Source organism: Oncorhynchus mykiss, chromosome 4 (assembly GCF_013265735.2).
Source record: "Oncorhynchus mykiss isolate Arlee chromosome 4, USDA_OmykA_1.1, whole genome shotgun sequence".
In the NCBI taxonomy this organism is placed as follows: domain Eukaryota; kingdom Metazoa; phylum Chordata; class Actinopteri; order Salmoniformes; family Salmonidae; genus Oncorhynchus; species Oncorhynchus mykiss.
The window spans coordinates 42,317,055-42,323,054 of NC_048568.1; the positions used below are offsets into that span (position 1 = coordinate 42,317,055).

The following is a 6,000-nucleotide window of genomic DNA, read 5'->3' on the forward strand; positions in this document are numbered from 1 at the left end:
CCAGACACTACAGTATCAGTCACTAACTCCACAGATATCCTAAACACTACAGTATCAGTCACTAACTCCACAGATATCCTAAACACTACAGTATCAGTCACTAACTCCACAGATATCCTAAACACTACAGTATCAGTCACTAACTCCACAGATATCCCAAACACTACAGTATCAGTCACTAACTCCACAGATATCCCAAACACTACAGTATCAGTCACTAACTCCACAGATATCCTAAACACTACAGTATCAGTCACTAACTCCACAGATATCCTAAACACTACAGTATCAGTCACTAACTCCACATATATCCTAAACACTACAGTATCAGTCACTAACTCCACAGATATCCTAAACACTACAGTATCAGTCACTAACTCCACAGATATCCTAAACGCTACAGTATCAGTCACTAACTCCACAGATATCCCAAACACTACAGTATCAGTCACTAACTCCACAGATATCCTAAACACTACAGTATCAGTCACTAACTCCACAGATATCCTAAACACTACAGTATCAGTCACTAACTCCACAGATATCCTAAACACTACAATATCAGTCACTAACTCCACAGATATCCTAAACACTACAGTATCAGTCACTAACTCCACAGATATCCTAAACACAATTGGATTTAAAAGACTGAAATACTATTGGCTACTCTTACACCTACTTGGCAGCAACTGGCAAAGTGCTCAGACCTCAGAGTCGAACTGCTACTTTGATCGCTCCATGTATGACTCTCTAGGAACCAAAGAGGGATGAAATCCTAGCTTTTCTTCAGCTGTGTCAGTGACTGCTGTTCTGTTCTGTTCAACACGACTGTACCCCCCCCCCCCCCCCCCCCAAACCAATAAAAATGCCCCAAGCCAAGAGCAGTTGTTTCCCGGCTCCAGTCCTACCCCGACCATGGGTTCTTACTCATTTATTTTTTATAAAAAGGCGCTATTGGTGTAAAAGAAGAGGGGGTGTAGGAGGGGGTGTAGGGACGTTCGGCGGGCGGAGGTTTAGGGTATCTGGGGCTGAGTGCGAACAGCTGAGAGGTGTGATTTCACAAGCTCGCTGCCCCCTGTCAGGCTCTGATTGGGCTGGACAGGAGGTGCAGGCGAGGCCCAGGCTTCAGAGGGACACCGACAGGTGGCAGGCCGCTGCTCTCTGCTGGAGCTGGGGAGGGGGGCAGGCCGCGGCAGAGGCTGGGGAGGGGGGGGACACCCTGGGGATAGAAAAGGCCGGGAGAGGAGGTCTGATCTGGGCACAGTTCAGATCAGCATGGTACGACAGGAGGATAGGACAGGAGAGGAGAGAACAGCACAAGAGAGAAGGAGAGAGACACGGAGAGGAGAGGAGAGGAGAGGAGAGGAGAGAAAGAAGAGAGAGGAGAGAGAGAGAGGGAGAGGAGAGGAGAGAGAGGAGAGAGGTTGAGGACTGGATCTAGATCTGGTCGGGGTGTTCTAAGTGAAGTTGAGGAGAGGAGAGGAGAGGAGAGGAGACATTCTGGTAGAGGAGAGGAGAGGAGAGGAGAGGAGAGGAGAGGAGAGGAGAGGAGAGGAGAGGAGAGGAGAGGAGAGGAGAGGAGAGGATACATTCTGGTAGAGGAGAGGAGACATTCTGGTAGAGGAGGGGAGACATTCTGGTAGAGGAGAGGAGACATTCTGGTAGAGGAGAGGAGACATTCTGTAGAGGAGAGGAGGCATTCTGGTAGAGGAGAGGAGACGTTCTGGTAGAGGAGAGGAGACGTTCTTGTAGAGGAGAGGAGACATTCTGGTAGAGGAGAGGAGACATTCTGGTAGAGGAGAGGAGACATTCTGGTAGAGGAGAGGAGACATTCTGGTAGAGGAGAGGAGAGGAGACATTCTGGTAGAGGAGAGGAGACGTTCTGGTAGAGGAGAGGAGACATTCTGGTAGAGGAGAGGAGACAATCTGGTAGAGGAGAGGAGACATTCTGGTAGAGGAGAGGAGAGGAGACATTCTGGTAGAGGAGAGGAGACATTCTGGTAGAGGAGAGGAGACATTCTGGTAGAGGAGAGGAGAGGAGACATTCTGGTAGAGGAGAGGAGAGGAGACATTCTGGTAGAGGAGAGGAGACGTTCTGGTAGAGGAGAGGAGACGTTCTGGTAGAGGAGAGGAGACATTCTGGTAGAGGAGAGGAGACATTCTGGTAGAGGAGAGGAGAGGAGACATTCTGGTAGAGGAGAGGAGAGGAGACATTCTGGTAGAGGAGAGGAGAGGAGACATTCTGGTAGAGGAGAGGAGACGTTCTGGTAGAGGAGAGGAGACGTTCTGGTAGAGGAGAGGAGACATTCTGGTAGAGGAGAGGAGACATTCTGGTAGAGGAGAGGAGAGGAGACATTCTGGTAGAGGAGAGGAGAGGAGACATTCTGGTAGAGGAGAGGAGAGGAGACATTCTGGTAGAGGAGAGAAGAGGAGACATTCTGGTAGAGGAGGTCTGTGGATTCAATGGAACTGTTACCGTTCAGCTTTTCAGGTAAATATTTTTTTGAGTTTAACAAATATTTCTCTGAAAGTTCTGCTTGTAGTTTATAAAAAGTTAAAGGCTCTACTGAGTGAAGTAAAATGTTTCTGATAGTTGCTTTAAGTCATTTTTTTTAACAATCTATGTAAAAACCTAAAGTACTTATAATGAATAGGTTTGAGTGAGTCACATGTGCTGTGCCCTCTCATCATCAAATTGGCTTGATTTGCTGTGCCATTTGAGCTGAGAGTGGGATCGGGGGACGGGACGAGACGGGGAGGGTACGGGGGGGCCGGCAGCAGGTGTTGGAACAGTTGTTAGGTGATGTCTCTCTATCTGTTGTTTACGACGTTGGGACAACGGCACTCTGGAGCAGTAGCAGGACATGACGCCTCTGTCAGGTGAGGAGATCAGAGGAGAGGAATGTAGGAGAGGAGTGTTCTCTAGGAGAGGAGAGGGGTGTTCTGGAGGAAAACCAGTGTTTAATCTGGGGGCCTGAAGGCATGCTTCTGTTACCCGAGGCTGAGGTGTCACAAGGTTTGTGTCTTTGATCTACAGTGGAGTGGCAGGAAAGTGAGGACCATGTCAGTTGCTGTTGGTTTTGTCATTGTCCTTTTAGATTCTTGAAGGTTCTTAGAATTCATTCTAGGTTCTAAGAATTTGTTCCAGAGAAGAAGTAGGATTTAAGGTAGAATTTTATGCATTGTGTTTTCAGTGGAGCCTGCTCTACTCCGTTTAGAAAAGTGGAGTGACTGTCTGAGTGGCCTTCTTCCTAAGACCAGCCTGTGTGCGCCGGTACTTTGACACACAAACACACACACTACGAGTGGAGAAGAGGAGGATTCTGGGATGTGGACGAGACAGTGAATCGCAGAAAAAGGTACAGAAAATGATATGTGTTGTAAATTGACTGTTTTTACCATTTTTATCGTGTAACATATACGTTGTCTATACTTTCATCAGTCTTAGTTGTCTTAAAGCCAGTTTAGTTGTTGAGACTGAGTCATAGGTTGTTGTCAGGGGTTTCAGGCATCTCAATGTTGATGTCATGGTAAGTGACCTTTATGTGGTAGAGGTCAGCCAGCCTCACCCCTCTGAGTTACGTAGACACATGCAGGCTAAAGTTACTTACCGCGAGGGAACGGACAGACAGCCGGTCAACTAATATGGCTGCAGCATTATCCATCAAACTTATCCTCCTTAGACTGACATTATCCATCCAACTTATCCTCCTTAGATTGACATTATCCATCAAACTTATCCTCCTTAGACTGACATTATCCATCAAACTTATCCTCCTTAGACTGACGTTATCCATCAAACTTATCCTCCTTAGACTGACGTTATCCATCCAACTTATCCTCCTTGGACTGACGTTATCCATCCAACTTATCCTTCTTAGACTAATGTTATCCATCAAACTTATCCTCCTTAGACTGACATTATCCATCAAACTTATCCTCCTTAGACTGACGTTATCCATCCAACTTATCCTCCTTGGACTGACGTTATCCATCCAACTTATCCTCCTTAGACTGACGTTATCCATCAAACTTATCCTCCTTAGACTGACGTTATCCATCAAACTTATCCTCCTTAGACTGACGTTATCCATCAAACTTATCCTCCTTAGACTGACGTTATCCATCCAACTTATCCTCCTTAGACTGACGTTATCCATCAAACTTATCCTCCTTAGACTGACGTTATCCATCCAACTTATCCTCCTTAGACTGACGTTATCCATCAAACTTATCCTCCTTATACTGACGTTATCCATCAAACTTATCCTCCTTAGACTGACGTTATCCATCAAACTTATCCTCCTTAGACTGACGTTATCCATCCAGCTTATCCTCCTTAGACTGAAGTTATCCATCCAGCTTATCCTCCTTAGACTGACGTTATCCATCAAACTTATCCTCCTTAGACTGACGTTATCCATCCAACTTATCCTCCTTAGACTGACGTTATCCATCCAACTTATCCTCCTTAGACTGACGTTATCCATCCAACTTATCCTCCTTAGACTGACGTTATCCATCAAACTTATCCTCCTTAGACTGACGTTATCCATCAAACTTATCCTCCTTAGACTGACATTATCATTCAAACTTATCCTCCTTAGACTGACGTTATCCATCCAACTTATCCTCCTTAGACTGACGTTATCCATCCAACTTATCCTCCTTAGACTGACGTTATCCATCAAACTTATCCTCCTTAGACTGACGTTATCCATCCAACTTATCCTCCTTAGACTGACATTATCCATCCAACTTATCCTCCTTAGACTGACGTTATCCATCCAACTTATCCTCCTTAGACTGACATTATCCATCAAACTTATCCTCCTTAGACTGATGTTATCCATCCAACTTATCCTCCTTAGACTGACATTATCCATCCAACTTATCCTCCTTAGACTGACGTTATCCATCCAACTTATCCTCCTTAGACTGACGTTATCCATCAAACTTATCCTCCTTAGACTGACGTTATCCATCCAACTTATCCTCCTTAGACTGACATTATCCATCCAACTTATCCTCCTTAGACTGACGTTATCCATCAAACTTATCCTCCTTAGACTGACGTTATCCATCAAACTTATCCTCCTTAGACTGACGTTATCCATCCAACTTATCCTCCTTAGACTGACATTATCCATCCAACTTATCCTCCTTAGACTGACGTTATCCATCCAACTTATCCTCCTTAGATTGACATTATCCATCAAACGTATCCTCCTTAGACTGACGTTATCCATCAAACTTATCCTCCTTAGACTGACATTATCCATCCAACTTATCCTCCTTAGACTGACGTTATCCATCAAACTTATCCTCCTTAGACTGACGTTATCCATCAAACTTATCCTCCTTAGACTGACGTTATCCATCCAACTTATCCTCCTTAGACTGACATTATCCATCCAACTTATCCTCCTTAGACTGACGTTATCCATCAAACTTATCCTCCTTAGACTGACATTATCCATCCAACTTATCCTCCTTGGACTGACGTTATCCATCAAACTTATCCTCCTTAGACTGACGTTATCCATCAAACTTATCCTCCTTAGACTGACGTTATCCATCCAGCTTATCCTCCTTAGACTGACGTTATCCATCAAACTTATCCTCCTTAGACTGACGTTATCCATCCAACTTATCCTTCTTAGACTGACGTTATCCATCAAACTTATCCTCCTTAGACTGACGTTATCCATCCAACTTATCCTCCTTAGACTGACGTTATCCATCAATCTTATCCTCCTTAGACTGACGTTATCCATCCAGCTTATCCTCCTTAGACTGACGTTATCCATCCAACTTCTCCTTAGACTGACGTTATCCATCAAACTTATCCTCCTTAGACTGACGTTATCCATCCAACTTATCCTCCTTGGACTGACGTTATCCATCAAACTTATCCTCCTTAGACTGACGTTATCCATCAAACTTATCCTCCTTAGACTGACGTTATCCATCCAACTTATCCTCCTTAGACTGACGTTA

General features: G+C 44.9%; 1 long non-coding RNA gene across 9 annotated transcripts in view; it reads left to right on the forward strand.

Moving 5' to 3' along the window:
• Window positions 1-2,346: 2,346 nt before the first annotated feature.
• LOC118964483 overlaps window positions 2,347-6,000 on the forward strand; it is a 7,581-nt gene continuing 3,927 nt past the window's right edge. For 2 of the 9 annotated variants that reach the window (XR_005051547.1, XR_005051554.1), the window contains exons 1-2: window positions 2,347-2,880; window positions 3,195-3,359. This is a non-coding gene — a long non-coding RNA (uncharacterized LOC118964483). Of the gene's footprint in view, window positions 3,017-3,194; window positions 3,360-6,000 lie in introns of all 9 variants that reach the window. The other 7 variants (XR_005051551.1, XR_005051553.1, XR_005051549.1 and 4 more) reach the window with 6 other exon arrangements.